At 40.7% G+C, this 16,573-nt stretch overlaps 1 protein-coding gene across 2 annotated transcripts in view; it reads left to right on the top strand.

Moving 5' to 3' along the window:
* The first annotated feature begins 3,845 nt into the window (after positions 1-3,845).
* The window catches only part of LOC102573404 (contactin-6), a 223,649-nt gene continuing 210,921 nt past the window's right edge, over positions 3,846-16,573 (top strand). The window contains exon 1 of one of the 2 annotated variants that reach the window (XM_019499811.2): positions 3,846-4,365. The gene's annotated coding sequence lies outside the window, so the exon portion shown is untranslated. The remainder of the gene's footprint in view (positions 4,366-16,573) is intronic. The other variant, XM_019499814.2, reaches the window with a different exon arrangement.

Raw genomic sequence — 16,573 nt, forward strand, 5'->3', positions numbered from 1 at the left:
TTTCACTGGCAACAGTTCTTCTATTCTGCCATAAAACAGGATGGGTAAATTTAGGGGTATGCACCTGGGGTTTAGGTTGTAGCCGTGTTGGTCTAAGGACATAGGCAGACAAAGTTCCTTGGGTGAATTTGATATCTTTTATTAGACCAACCCAAATGGTTGGAGAATAGTTATTAAGCAAGCTTTCGGGTTCAAAAACGCTTCGTCAGGCTAAGGAAGCTTCAGCAGTTGGTGTGTGCTCTTCCACCTGACACACAAATGACCCCACCTTCTAAAAATGCCTTCAGCCCATGAAATCTCACTGCAGATGGGGAGGGCTAAATCAGCTGTGGGGCTCTTCTACCTATCTCCTCAACACAGCAGTATGAAGGTGAAGGTGTGCATGTTCTTAAGTCAGATTGGGTTTACACAAGTTAGCAACCCTTAGTGATCAGCTCTGCAGTGACAAGGCAATTTTGGTTATAACATGGGCTAGCAGCTCAAGTTCAAGTCCTGGATACCATTTAGGCTTCAGCCAGAACTCCTATGCTAGCTTAAAACCCAAGTTACTTGTCTTTACTTACTTTTCAACCTGAGTGTATTAACATACACAACTTGCTTGGCAGTGTAGACAGACCAGGGTTGTAATAAACTATGGGAATCGGTATTGTTCAAATTGTCTGGCACTTAAAATTTTCCCTATATGACATAATCTGGCCATGCTTAGGTGTCAAAACAGTACTACTGCTTGTGAGAAATAGCGTGACATGCACATTATGGGTCAGCCTATGCTGCTGTTAGTCCCATTGATTCCAAGGGTGTAACTCATAAATATTATTCAGATGATTAACTCAAGGGCAATATATTATTTGAGAGGGTACAAAGAATCAGGCATTCAAACTTGCAGTACTGCTACGCAGTTGGAAACACAGTTGTAAGCTTGACAAAAAAAAAAAAAGAGGTAAGAAAAAATGATTCCTTCTCTTACAGGTGTATTATACATCAATTAGGGGGAGTTCTTCTATTCACAAGAAAAAGGATGAGAGAATATCCTCCAGAGATTCAGAAGCTCCTAACACACACCTTGGACTGACACTTCTAATTCAGACCTATCTTCCAGCTTATTCACTAGATTCTATCCATCTTCCAGTTCATACACAAGATTTTATCAGTGAATTATTTTTAGTCTTATCAGCAATGGCCTGCTAAGATATACAGGGACTTTGCACATTTTCTTCTGGCTATTGGAACTCTTGTCGGTATATATGTACCAGTGATTTGCCATCCAAGGGGAAAAGTTCTTTCCTTGATTTCACTATGCACTATATTCTTGATTCTTCTAATGCATTGAAGAACATATATATCCATTTATACACAGATATATATAGATACACAGATACACACACAAACATATACACACCTATTATTCTAGTGCATTGTCTGTTGGTCTGATAAAAGATGTCGGATTTACCCAAAGAAACTTGTCTGCCTATATCCTTAGACCAAGACGGCTATAACCTACACCCTTGACTATTATAGAACGCCTCCAAAATAGAGAAACTTTGTTTATAGATATTAAAATATATATTTTTAAAGTTTTCTTTGTTAGGAGGAAATTCTTTAAAGGGTTTTCAATTCCTGAAAGTGAAAAAAAGTATAAACTCAGTTGATGGACTCTTAATTTTTTTTAATCTACATTTTGATAGATAACTAGAGCTACTTGGAACATCTTTTTCTATCTGAAAATGTCAGTTTAATCAAAATGAAACGTGTAATAGAGAAGTTTCAATTTCAACAAACTTTTGTTTGGAAAGAAAGATACAAAACATATCATTATACTTCTTATATCAGAATGAAATATCTCTCTCAACTTTTTTTGGAACAGAACGCCAGTTCTGTGTTTACCCATTTCTCTTGATGTAACCTAGAAAAGACACTCACATTCTTTAGATATTTGATATTTCCCACCTTATTAGATACACTGCTATTTATAAACACCTACCTACTTCATAGCATGCTGCAAGGCTTAATTAATCATCTGAAAAGTATTTTCAGATCCTCAGATGAAAGATATAATAGAAGTGTAAAATATTATTGCAGAAATCAGGAATATGGCTAAAAGTAGATTGAAACAGGAGGGGGAGCCCTCACCATGTCAATCAATGGCAGAGATGGCATGCTGTCCATGGCATTTATATGGCACTCTTCATTAGCATAATAACTAAGGGCTTTGTAAACTTTGAATGATTTTACTCCTACAATTGTTCTTTAAGTTCATGTAGTAGTATTACACATATTGTATAGGGGCGCAGAGAAACTAAGAGTTTTTTTCAAGTTCATACAGGGAGTCCATGGCAGAGGCAGTAACCAAGATTTCCATGTTAAGAAACCATTGTGATGCACTGGCCTTCCCTTTGGGAGATGCAGCAAACTCTTTCCTCAAATCCATAAAAGAAAGCTATGTTTTCTTTTGCCTTCAAAAAACTGGCGGTGCTTCTGCCCCCTCTGTTTGTGCTCCCTTTCATTTAACAGTTGCAAGGAAGGTTTTCCAAACCAGGTGTCATGGTCTCTGGAACTAAAAGAAAAGGTGAAGTTTAATGTAAAACGGATATATAAAGCTGCAGTTTGTCTATGGGATACCTACTACATGTTGACAGAGCACAAACACTTGAGCAGGTTTGGCATTTCTTTTTAGAGAGGCCAGCAGTCCTCAGAACCACACGCTATGATGTATATCAGCAAGCATCAGATGCACTAGGGACACACTTTAATTTATCCAGTTAACATTTGTGTATTTAGGGTCACTCTTATACAGTGCCTCTAATGTTCTAGATCAGAGGTTCCCAAACTTTTCTTACTGCATACCTTCTCGATTCACCAGCTGCCCGCATAGTCCTACCAGTATACATTTTATATTTTAACTCCTTAAATGCAAATTATTATTATAATGACAATTAATTCTGCCATTACCCAATTTATCCCACATACCCCACAGAGATGTCTTGTGTATCCCCAAAGGTACACATCCCACAGTTTGGGAACCCCTGTTCTGGATGATATTATGCAGCTAAAATGTTGATGACTGCCTGGCCCATTTTGACTTTTTTTTTTTTATTTTATTTTATGTTTTTTACTTACAGAGCTTTTTTGGTATCTGTACCTTATAAAGTAGTATCAAATATTTGTCCCCCTTCTTTATTGTACCACTTGCGCACCATGTTTACTGCATAAATTTATATATTGGGACATGATAATTCTTGGCATACAGTCATGCACATCATGCCAGAGATTCATTTTGTCCATTACTCATACCTTGTACTAATGGAGGAGCTTCCAATTAATTGCACCAAATGAAAATCTCCCTGTATTTTATTTACTAGCATTTCATTTGGGTCTGTTTGGCACAGGCATGTCTGACTTCCCATTCCTTTTTGCATCTTATTATTCAGGCAGGCATGCAATTAATCCCATTACACGCTAATGGATTTACATTGGGATTACTTTAAATGGTTTTGGTGAAGCAATGGCTGTGAAACAATGTACTTCTTTTGGCAGAAATGTTGTGTAAACTACCATTTCCATTTCCCTCCCTGGTGAATACAAATAACTTACTTAGCCAAGTAAAGGGACCCTCTTCCATTGGCCTTGCCTCTAATGTGCTGGAGTTACTCCAGGAAGGGAGTTGGAGTACAAAGAAGTTTATTCACAATTAAAATTTGGCTCTGGGTTTGTGCTACTTCAGACAAGGACAAAGAGGAGGTCACTTAAATGTTTCATGAGGACAGTTTTTGAGTATAATCTGAGACTAGATTACTCAAACTTCATCTTATGTCATGCAAAGAACAGGTATGGGAGCAAGGGAGCAAACAAAATCATTTTCATTCCTGTTCTTAGTGACCCAGTTTTGAAGAAAAGAGAGGGTTTTTTTGATTACCTGACAGGAGCTCATATCTGTATGAAAAGCATGGTAAGAGCCCATTTAATCTTTCATGCTACTGGTGTGACAGCTGCGCTTTTGCTCTCTCAGCTTGCATGAAGGATGATTAGTAGAGAGCTAATTTTTACATGTGCAAGATTTCCATGATAAGGATATTCATAAACCGTAGTAGCTGTGTGCATGTGATTCAAGCACTAATTGTGCAGGTCCTGTCACAAATTCAGAAGGAAAGCAGTGTATTTCATGGTTAATACCAGTGAAGAGACACGCAATGCTCAGTGGATAAAAGGCTTGTAGTCCCAGCTGGGAAAATAGTTCCATTATCTCCCAGCTGCATAGACATTCCATACGGCTTGGTTCTGCCTGGATGAACAGTGTGGCTTGCTGAGAGCTTGAAACACTCCTGCAGAAAATTGTAAAGATCCTGAGACATTTCACTGTAAAGAACTGTAAGTACAGAATTGTGCTGTCTGCTGCAATGTGCATGGTGCTGGGGGGAGCTGCATTTTCTGCCTCTTCATTTGCTCTCTCCCCGGCTAATGAGAATTACGGAAAGAAAACAATTTTATTGCTTTACTAATGCTATGTTTCTATTAATTGCTGCTGCTCCCAATGCATTCATTCCTGGCAAAGGAAAAAAAAAAAAAGATAATCGGTAGCTAGCTAGAAAGATGTTGAATTTGTATTCATGTGAGGAGGAGGTAAAACGTAACGAGAGGCTATGCTCCTAAACAGACACTACAGGTATATGTTTTTGAGTCTTTCACCAGCTCTGTGCTGCAGTAAAACTAACGGGCAACAGAGAGAATGACAGTGCTAATTTTGGCACTTTCCTGTGACTTTATACTGCATTTGAAAAGGTGGGATATGTCATTTGAGAGTCCTCTTGTTTTCTAAAAGATAAAGGTTTAAAATCAGTAAATATTTCTTTGGTTGAGTCTTTAGAAGATCGTTTCCCTGGCTGGTTATTTTTAATAAGGAAGCAAGATAGACTACAATACATATATATATTGTATTATATTTAATGATCTTTATATGCTTGTCCAGAGGTTTATGACTATGCTGCAGTTTGGATTGTAGCATTTATTTATATGGCGTATTAAAGCTTAAAAGAAACTGTAATACTTTATTCAAAGTTTGGGAAGTTTGTGGTTCCAGAAACAAGCTATAGGAACTGTATAGTCAGCCAAGTGGGGCTTTATGTTCAAGTGTACACTCTTTTATTGCTTTTTGCTGGGTTTCAGACATTTGTTGCATCTCTAAAAGGACGCTCCTGACATTATTTGAATAATCAGTCTCCATGCTAGGAATTTCTTGCAGCATTCATAGACTAGCTACCTGTAAGTTAAAAAAAAAAAAAAAGACACACAAAGAAGGAACTATGCAGCTTGTTTAGTCAATAGGCTTCTTATTCCCTTGTCCTTTGAGGCAGTGACTTATACTTGTGTATTATTAAATAAATGCAGAATCCTTACTTGTGTTTGATTTTCGGGCTTTTTTTTTTTTTTTTTTTTTGAAGGCAGAGCTTCCTTGATAGCTTGATTCCCCCTTGAAGATTTCAAAAGTTCTGCAAGTTTTATGTAGAGAGAGAAATAAACATTATGATGCCAGTAGTGCTGTGCCCCACAGCAATACAAACAGCAGATCTTCATCAGCAAGCCTTGGCTTTGGTGCTTCTGTGCTACAGTGTCAGTGTTTTGTGTTTCATGAGGCTCTGCTTCAGAGATTTTATGACACAAAAAGTCCCAAATCAGTATATATATGCAGTTAGCAACTACTACATATCAGATTTTAATGTGAAAAGGAATAATAAAAGATAGTAGCACATCCAACTATCTTTTTAAAATGCTAGTGAGATGCTGCCATTTGTGGGTGATATTTTGAACAAGTAGCTGTCTTGAGGATAGTGAGTTTGAGAATAAAATACATAACAACTTTGGCACTAAAAATGAAACTGGAGATGTGCCCCTCTTCCTTCTCCCCATCCCTCCCCCCCCAACCCTACTCTTCACCCTCAGTCTCTACAATTACATCTAAAGCAGCTAGTGCCATAACAAGTGGGGGGCGGGGCGGGAGGAGGGGTGACCACCCTGGGTGCCAAAGTGAAGGGGTGACAATAGATGCTGCCCAGCTGGGATGGGGTGCAGGGCGGACCTGCAAGTGGCTCATTTGGTGGGGTGCGGGGATGGGGAAAGGGGGCTCCTGCCATGGCATGCACTTTTGGGCAAGCATGGGGGGGGGGGCATGTGATGTGCCCCCTAGATCTGTGTGCGGGGTGAGGGCGGGCTGCCACTGCAGGCTTTGCCCTGGGCACCAAACTTCATTCCTAAACCATTGAAAGCAGCTAATGGTAAATAATAAGTTAACTTAAAATTAGTGACTTCCAGTTGAAGCAAATATTGACGGTTTTCCATTCCTGAAAGAAAAAAAAAAACTAATTGGGCAGAGTTAAGGTGTGCTTGGGTTGTGTGGATATGAACACGCACCATGTGTTTTACCAAAAACTATTCAGTGGAAGAATACTCATCCCTACACCATGTATAGATAAATGTACACCAATGCAGAAAAATTATATGCTAAGATCTTGCAGTAAGTCAGTATTTGCCAAATGTTACTATAACACAAGAGCCACAGTTTTTACTCATTTTGTTCAAAATATTGATTGAGTTTGCAACCGTCTCAGATGCCCTCCCAATAACCCTTACACTGGTGTCAGTTAAATACTGCTCACCTTCCTGAGGCAAGGATAAGTCAAGGGAATTGGACAAAAGTGTAGAATTAAGACAGAGTTCCTGTTTCCAAGTATGTGCTCTAAACACTGTGTCCCAACTCACAGGTTGCTTAAGGCAAACTCTCCTAAAGAAGATGCATTCAAGGTAGATTGGCTCAAAAATTCCTTGTTTTCCTATCAAAGGCTGAAGCCAAAGAGGTTTGTATATAGACACATGACCAAGTGAAACCCCGGTCTTCAAAGGCTTCCCATTAAAAGTACAAGGCAGAAATAATTTCAGGTCTGATCTTGCATCCATTATTACCTGTGCCTGCCCATTGGACCCCAAAGTACCCAAGTTGGTAGATAAAGGGTACCATCAAGTATTTTGATACCCAGGAACATTAGTTGTACATAGAAAAAGGCAGGTTAACATTTGATAGCCTCTATAATGTATTTGAACTCTGAATATAAATGTGGGTTATATGAACAATGCCTTATTCCAGAAAAATGTAGTAGCTTGGAATTGTTTAATTGCTTTGCTCAACAGCTTTCCCCCCCACCCTCACTGCCAAACAGATAAAAACCCTACCAAAACGAATAAGGCAGGAATCATCATCCTCTACCTGAGGAAATTATGAGAGGCAGACATGTGACAGACAACAGTCATGAATGAAAAGGTCTTGGATACTATCGTGATGAGGGTGATATCAAGAAGTGAATACAGCAGAATACTGGACAGGCATTTTTGTAATGAAGAATAATCATGGAATTTGAAAGCATCTGTTTCAGGTGATTCATGATCTCCATCTATAGATGGGATAGAATATGTTGCCCTTTCATTTATCATATACCCTTACACCACCAACTCCAGCTCCTTTTCTGTGGAAGGCCCCAGGCAGGATGGTTGGCACATAGGGACCTATGGAAATCAAGGTGGTAGGCAGTCAATTTCACAGGCCAATCACAGGGCCAGCTGCCATTTTCATAGGCTTATCACAGTGCATGCCCCCCCCCCGCCCATGCTGCTCATTGGCCAAGGGGCCCTGGTGGCCCCATCTTTTATTATTAATTGGCCAACAGGGGTATACATTGTGCAGCACTCCTTAGCACTGATTGGTGGAGAGGAGTGGGGCTACACAATAGACAACCCTCTCAGCCAATCAGCAGCGAAGAGTGGAGGGTAGCCACCATCTTGGCTGCTCCCCTTCACACTGGCAGCTCTCCCCCAGTGGGCTGTGAGCCCAGGCCCTAGTAGCCATGAGGAATGCTGACTCCCACTGGGGAGCCAGTATTTTTTTTTAAGTTCAGAGATTTTGGACAATGCCTGATTTTGTGGTTTCCGCTAAATCATCAAAATCACAGATTGTGTTATCCCTGTTGATTCAGCTCCGTGCACCTCTCATCTCAACCAAAGTGTTAGCACACAGTGGGCTCCTGCCCTTTGGATTACCTATAGATGATTAGAAGCAGTTTTTCTAAATTTGCTCTCGAGGACAAAAGGTGTTTTCCCCCATTTGTTCAGGGACTGTAAAATTAATTGTCCCTCAGTAGACATTGAGATAATTAAAGATGCTTAATACCTCAATTCATTTCCAGTAATTTGACTTATAAAACTGCTTTTTTGAGGTTAAGGCATCAGATAATGATGCTTCAAGATCCCTTTCTCTCCTGGGTCTTCACTGGGTAGTTAACCCAAGTAATCGACATCTGCATTAGCTTATCCAAGATGTTGCTATGAATATCACCAATGCCAAGACCAGCCTGTGCTAGGGTGGTATTACACATTCAATTTAACTGAAGAAGTGCATTTAAAACACAAACAGAAGCAAGTTCAAATAACTGGGGACATGTTAAATACCCTTATACCCTGCAAAGTTGTCCCTTTCAGGCAAGGGTTATCTCCTAACACATGCTAACTTTAATCGATCACTGCATTTTAATGATTTGTAATTATTCATAGTTGTTAGAAGCTGGAAAGGACCTTACAGATCATTGGGTCCAGCCCCCTGCACTTGAGCAGGAAAGACTATTGCAAGTGAACATGCAAAAGTCCCTTACAGTGGGCATGTGTCTACGTTCATTAATGCGCCATTATTATGACGCATTAAGTTTAGTACCTGTAACGACAGGTACTAATTTAATGCACTGTAATCGGCGCTACTCCACGTTAGCACAAATGAATAGTCTTTTTGTGACATTAATGCGCACTAAACAAAAATCTACTGCACAATTAGCATGGGTTTTGTCCACTGCGCTAATGTGCAGTGGAATTAGTTTATTTTGCTCAAAGCATCTCATGTAGATGCATCCACTGTGTCCTCAGTTCTACCACAATCCTTGAGGACCTATATCCCATGATTCTCTGTGCTGTGACGCTAGGATTCTTTCCCAGGGCATTGTAGGAAGGGGACTACTTTTACCTGTAAAGGGAGTATGTTAAAGCATCTCTGGAAATATGATAGAGGTGGTGGAACCAAAGGCAAGGTAAGACTCCAAGGTAACTCTGAGATGAGGACGCAGGCCCTTTCTCAAGTGTGCCTCTCTCGCCAAAGAAAATAGACAAAGAAAAAATGATGGATCCCTAGCAATGAAGAAACACACATTTCTCCTGTCTTTTCTGCTAACCCATATGATCGGGATTCTCGTGAATGGTGTAACTTCCATGCAGTGTTTAAGGATGGAAGACAGATGATCCTTTTTCTTTACTGCTAGCAGCAGCTGTGCACCATTTAATCAGGTTATTTCTCATTGGCACAATCCCTGGTTTGCTGCTTTTTTTTCCTCTTTGTCCCAGTGAATGGGTATTGCAAATCTCTTGCTTTATTATTTACTTGGGTTCATGCCATGAACAGGTTGTCCTATTTTCAGGACAAACTTACAACATTGCTCTGCCACATTAAGGACTGTACATTAATATTTCCCATTGTTACTAAAACCAACAGCTCCGCTGCTGGGAGTTTTGCTGTAGATGCTTGCCACTAGCATTCCTAATACTGTATCATTAGAGCTGCTAAGAGCTGGTTATTAAAAATGCTGGTGGCGCTTTGACATTAGGGCCTACAAAGTTGCTAACACCAGTAAAGCAACGATGACAGAGAAGATCCTTTTAACCAGATCTTCAATTATCTGCAAGGGGAAGGGTTATGAAATCATCCCAAATTCATTCTGTTTTGGCTATAGCTGTAATACGGGACTGTCAATGTGGCTGGGGACAGACCGTTCCACATCGGCATGTGCAACTTCACTAATACACGTGCATTTGAGTCATGGCACAGAAGCAGGCTGTAGTATAACAGCATACAAACTGTGCAAGGTGCTGGGCATGTAGGAAGAATAGGCCAGAAGAACTTATGGTCTTTAATCTTATTCCCTCCACTTATCAGCTCAAAAAGACAAAGTTAAAGAGGCGAGAAAGGGATGAAGCCGCATATCTCAGCACACATTACACACTACCCCATTACAGATCTCAGCAATGGTGAAAGATACTTTAGTTGGAGTCAGATGGGCTATACCTTCACTTCAGTCTCATATGGCTTCAAGGTTGATGTAGCCGGTAGGCAGAAAGCCACTGCAAGTTCACTGGGATGGTGCTATAATGGGACCTGTTATGTGAATGGATAGTAAGGCTGTCAAAAATGTGCGCTTTGGCCCCTGTGGAGCATTGGAAGGTTTTTCGGCTCCTATTTGTTGCTGTTGTTTTTTTATTTAAACAGGGGAAGAATCCATAGTCCTCATTGCTCAGGAGAGAGGAGAAACAGAGAGTGTAATTCCCCCCTGACTTAAACCTTGTACTATACTTCCAGCCTATAAAGTGAGAACAAATGAAGATGGTCAGAAGCACAGAGTTTGTTGTTTTTTTATTAAAATTCCAGACAGCATCTGCTGTAATGTTCTTGTTAAGGAGAGATGGAAAACAGGAAAAAGATGAGAGAAACTGTATTATGTCTTTGCTCTCACTACATTAATAATATGTGGAATGAACAGACACAGCTGGATTCTAGATAACCACATTTATTAGCAACATAAAAATATTCAATGCCTAGCTACCTATATACACAGCCATTCTGGCTGCACTCTGATGGCTAGAGCACGAGAAGGCAGAGAGGCTCCCAAAAGAGCACCCACATTAGTTACAGGGCTATTACCCAATTCCTGTGTGTTACCTCCTCTCTCTTTAGTGTAAAATATATGACCAAAGTTATCAATATAGGCAATATGCTCCCAGTTCAGTTTAAAAGGTGGTTTCTGACTTTTCTTTGGATAGCCTCACATGAGCAGATCAGTTGATGAAACGAACTCAAGTTCACAAAGGGTATGCTCTATATCAGGGATTGGCAATGTTTTTGGGCAGTGCCAAAAACGCAGGCAACCTCAACTTGTAAGATGTTGGCATGCCAGGGGCAGACGGAGGAGCTGCCGCAAGGGGCCTGATCCTTGTTGTGGTAGCACAACCTCGGCCTCTTCCCTGCCATCTGCTCCAAGGCGCACATGCCAAGCAAAATGCCTTTGGGTGCCACACACTAGCACCCATCCCAGGGGTTGCCTACCCCCTGCTTTATATCTTATTTAGTTAACCTATAAGGTGCATAACTACCCTGCCTTCTGGCTAACATTGCAATGATATAAGGTACAGCATCTATTCTTTCTGGTGTAGCTGTTACCTACAAGATCTTCCTATTCTGTAGTGTTAAAATTATTTGTAGTTCGTGTAATGAGACTTCCTGGTACTCTCAGGTCATTGCCTATGGCTGTATTACCACCTCACTGTTTCAGTGGGAATTACTTACACAAAGCCTCTTGCCAGACTTTACCTCAAAGCAGGGCAAGCTAAAAAGAAAGAAAAAGAACCCAATTTAGTGAACAAGGTTTAAGTTTATACATTCGTATGGGAAATGTGATGAAGACCTTTTTTTACATACTGAGGCAGATCACCCACTCCAAATTCGCAATATTTGGTGGAGTTGGGCACTTTCCTGGGATGTGGATAAGCAAGGTTCATGTCCTTCTTTTGCATCACTAGAAGAAACTGTCTTGAAGGCTTTATCTGGAAGGTTTTTTAGGTGCAGAATGGAGATGCTGATGAAAACCAAGACACTCTCAGAATAGCCAATAGTACTAGAGTTAGAGTACTCGTCAAGGATATAAAAGACCCTGGTCCCATCCAGGTAGAACAAGGACTTTAACCGGGATCTGCGAGAACTCAGGCCAGTTCCTGATCCACGAGCTTACTGGTTATTGTAGCTGCATGTGCACGCTTTCTTCCTCCCTCTCCCTCCCACTAGAAATTCTTTCCCGAAACCAAATCAACTTCCCAATGAAAGCTTTGAGAAAGCTGACATTTCTGTGAAGAGTTTATGCTGTGAGGAATTATCATTTTCTGATAAAAAATCTCTTTAACACAATAATAAGTGAATCTGTTATTTAGCAATACTGAAGTGTATATAAGTACACTTATATAAGTATAAATGTAATACTGAAGTAAGCTTTTGCATGTGTTAAGAAGGCGTTTCAGGTCATTCTTGTGAAGTCTCCATTTTTGATAGGCTTGGGCTAGGTTGATGTTGGAGAAATACTTATTATTACCTAATCATTTCTCCTCTATTCTGCACAATAAATACCTCTAAATCACCACAGATATGGACAGGTTTTGCTTTCTTTTTCAAAGCACAGTAGATGTGCTGCATACATTCAAACTCCCCTTGGGTAGCAGTCCTCCGAGGGCTTCAGTCTTGCCTCTACCTGTGCCCATGTAGGGAAAATTCCTCAATTTTGCATGCTGAAGCATAACCTTTCAACACCTGCTTTCATGTGCTTTAGAGCCTGGTTCCATCCTCAAAGACATGAGTTGCCTTGTCCAAAACTTCAGTTCTTTCTTTTAGGCTGAAATTTATTTTATTTTTTGTTTCAACTTGAAAATATTTTATGCTTTGTCCTCCCAGCAAAATCCCTCTTAGCTATTTTCTAACAACCAATGTGTATCCCAACTGCCTTCACTATACAACACAGAGGTCTAGCGCATGATGTTCACAGGTATATGGTACCATGACAGTAATAATACCTAGGGGAGAAAGCAAATCCTCTGTGTACTTTTTTCCCCCTCAAGCACTGAGGTTTACTGAAACTTCATCCTTTTAAGCAGTTTCTGATGATCTTACTGTGAAAATTACTGAAAGAGAAGTCCCTATACCAAGCACTGTTTTAAGCATTTTACTGTGTACCCATAAAAGACCCCAGCTAATACTTTGCTTCCTAAAGTCTAAACTAAACCCTGTAAGGGGCACATCATCTCTGTGCTCCCCAATTTCTGCTTGTTTCTGCAACCATATCACACAGTTTCTAAGCATTTTCTATGAAGTGTTTGATGTTTGAACTTTGGTTCATATGTTATGTAGGCTTCATGCTGTGCTTGCAGCTTTCTGGTATACAAAGCAGCAGTCACCACCGAACCAGTGATTTCCAGTGCATGCTTGAAAGCCAAATCAGCTTTAGACAACAAATGTTTCCAGGATTACTGCAGTGTGCATACCATGTGCTGTTACATAATTCAGACTCTCCACAAACTGGTGAAGTTCTGTGGATTTCTCTTCAGTTCTTCCACCAAAAAAAATAATAATTTTCTTTTTGATTCTATTGTTAACAGAGCCTGGGAAAGAGGGGATGGAAATCATTGTGGATGATAATGGGTGGCTGCCAAATTTCCACAGCCCCAGCAAGTGTTGTGTGCGAGGGTTTAGCAAAAAGCAATGAGGCTGCACAGCACATTTGCCTCTATTACACTCAGTTAAATTGTCATTTTCCCCTTAATCGCCAATATGCTATTCTAATCTCTAAGGTGATTCAAACCTTTGTCTTTCAGAAAGATTAGATTACTCTGAGCCCCAGTTGTTACAGGCTAGTTTCACGTCACCTAGTCTAGGGGTGTCACACATTTGGCCCTACAATCTAGCTCTTGTTTCTTTGACACAGCATGGTGTATAAGGGGAGAGGGGGTGGCTGATCTGTGTGCCGGATCAGGACCTCACATGGGAACCTGCACAGCTGGCTGGAGCGGGGCTGCCAAGCACTGCACATGCCATGTGTAGCTGGACTGGCCACATGCAAGCTGTATGTGGCACTGGGGACTACCATGGGGCATGCACTTCATGAAGAACCCCCTCTCTCCCCCACATGCTGGCTCCAGGGCATCATCCAAATCTGCTCTTCCCACTGGCCCATGAGGCTGGATGAACTTGAAACTTGCTCACCAGGATCTGGGGGAATGTCTGTTCACCAGAGCACCCCAAGGGATGACGAGGTCCAACAGTCACAAACTCCTCCATGATCATTTCAGGCTGGACATAAGGAAGAACTTCTTTACTGTCCGAGCTCCCAAGTTTTGGAATAGCCTGCCACCAGAGGTGGTTCAAGCACCTACTTTGAACGCCTTCAAGAGACATTTGGATGTTTATCTTGCTGGGATCCTATGACCCCTGCTGACTTCCTGCCCCTGGGGCAGGGGGCTGGATTCAGTGATCTTCCAAGGTCCCTTCCAGCCCTAATGTCTAAGAATCTATGAAACCCCTGCCCTAGACCTCTTCAGTTACTTACTTGTCCTATTCATAAATAAGGACCCTATCTTCTATTGTGTTTTTGCCCAATAGTCATACTATGGTGAATCCCCAAGGACTAAGTTGGATTTCAAGTAACCATGTTCCTTAACTTTACACAGTAATGAAAGTTTAGCTTCCTGCAACATCTGGCACAGGTTTCTATAGCTATAGTTATCAAAACAGGTCCATTAGAGGACTCCCAATTATTTAAACCAATACTACCCACTTCCTACATAGCGAAAACAGGAACTCATGCTGGTAACCACACTAAATCATCAGCAACTTCAGGGGGAGGAAGGTGTGTGCCAGGGTTAGCGAAGAATCCTAGGAGGGAGATGTATATACAAGAGAGATACGCTGCTGCACCAATAGAAAAAATTATGATCAGCTCTAAGTACTAATGGAGCATCCTTTCATTGATAAAGAATGATTTCTCAAAAAACAAGAGCAGATTTGCCCCTTATAGTAGTCTAAATTAGAGATCCATAAGCCTTTATAAAACACAGGCTTACTTCATCAAATGCTGAGAAGGGACTGCAAGAAGCAGAGCTTCTAAATAGAAAGCAGTGATTTGAATACAAATGGTGAGGAAGGAGGAGGAGGAAGGAGAGACAAGGTGGGCAGGAGAGAGGAAATCAAAACAAAGCAGTTAACCCATTGTGGGACATAGGGATTATAAAGGCTAATCTGGGTTATGGGATAAAATCATAGTCTTGGTTTGGGCCATACTTATTACAATCCTGTTTGTGGATGATTTCTTGGTCCACAATTTCCCATTCACGTCCACTTTTTAAATTTCTGTTGCCCAATAATAACAACTACTCAGGTCAGTGATACAATATCCTTGGAGATTAGTTTGTACTGACATCAATTCCAGGAAACACACAGGCCTGTAGCAGATTGATGTTCATTCATTCATATATTCCCCCAAATTCATTTAATAGGAAATTTCATTTTAATGTATTTCTTTTTTAATTATTTGCCTTGCTTTTGAATTGCAAGGGGGGAGGGGGGATGACATTTTCCATGGAACAGAAGATCTAGTTGCCATATACATCTGCCATTTTCTGCACTGGAACTTCAGTGCACTCCATCTTGGAATAAGGACTTAATGAAGAAGGAGAAGTGTGTATATCGGCATATAGACAATTCAGAGAGTTGCATCTCTTTTTTTTTTCAAAATGAAAAGAAAGTTACATAAAGAGTTACCCGACTGAAAAAGAAAGAAATCAGATGCTCTTTATTCAGCAAAATAATTGTCCTCAAATTACTTTGCTTTCAAAAAAAAAAATGTGCTTTTTTGTTCATTGTAGCAGGTCTGGTTGGTATCTAGGAGAATGGTTCACCAATGTTTACCTGCAGTTATTATTACAGGACCTTGCTGTTATGACCAAGGTCAGGTTTGCATTGTGTGTATCCATACACCCCTTCCTTGCAGTATGCCTCTGGTCAGAATGATCATTGGTATGCTATTCAGTGGCAGCTGTCCCAGTATTCAAAGATAACTGAGTGTGAATGTTGTATTATTTACCACATATTTTCCTTACTGTGCCTTTTGCTTCTCTCTACACAAAAAGAAACCTCCTCTAAGGCCCTTAATGGCCCACACATCTTGGAATCGCACAAACCCTTTGATGGTTTCTGGAGCAGCTGCTTAATGGACTGCGATTGGCTACACTGAGTAGCTGTTCTTCCTGCCCGTAGCATTTCAGTAAATACCCCGCCATCAATGCGTGCCATCATCGAGCCCCTGCTGCTGACACAACTCAAACAAGATCTTCTGAGGGGTGCAGCAGCAGCAGGAAGGGTCATTGCCCCATGCCTGTACAAGCTTCAGTAACCATGTAGGTCTCAGACATCACCTAGCTTATCAGTAAGCAGTCTGCCTCCAGGGAAAATCCTGGCTTATGAACCCTTTCAATTACTTCATCCCCAGATCAGGAATAAACTGCTCTTAACTTGAATACTCCTTTGAGAACAATGAGCTTCAGGGAAGAAATAGGATGGCGCTCTATCTAGACAGAAGGGAAGAGGGGATCTTTACAATACACACTAGCCAACTTCGGAAGGAGCTTTAGAAAAAAGTTGGAAGAAGGCAGAGGGTAATACATATTATGAAACAACACTCCTGTTGTTTTTTTTTTATTTTGTTTTTAGTGCTTATTGAAGCACAGTGAGATGTTTTCAAATTTAGCTAAAGAGATTGAAGACATCTAAAGGAAAAGCTTGATTCAAATGCAGACCATAAAATAGCAGCATCAGTAAATATTAAACATAAGGCCCATCTGCCAGCAATGGAGTGCATATGTATCAGGGTTATGAATGCTATACCAATTGCTGTGCATTTTTCCTTTT

The sequence above is a fragment of the Alligator mississippiensis genome, chromosome 12 (genome assembly GCF_030867095.1).
Source record: "Alligator mississippiensis isolate rAllMis1 chromosome 12, rAllMis1, whole genome shotgun sequence".
NCBI classification, from domain to species: Eukaryota; Metazoa; Chordata; order Crocodylia; family Alligatoridae; genus Alligator; species Alligator mississippiensis.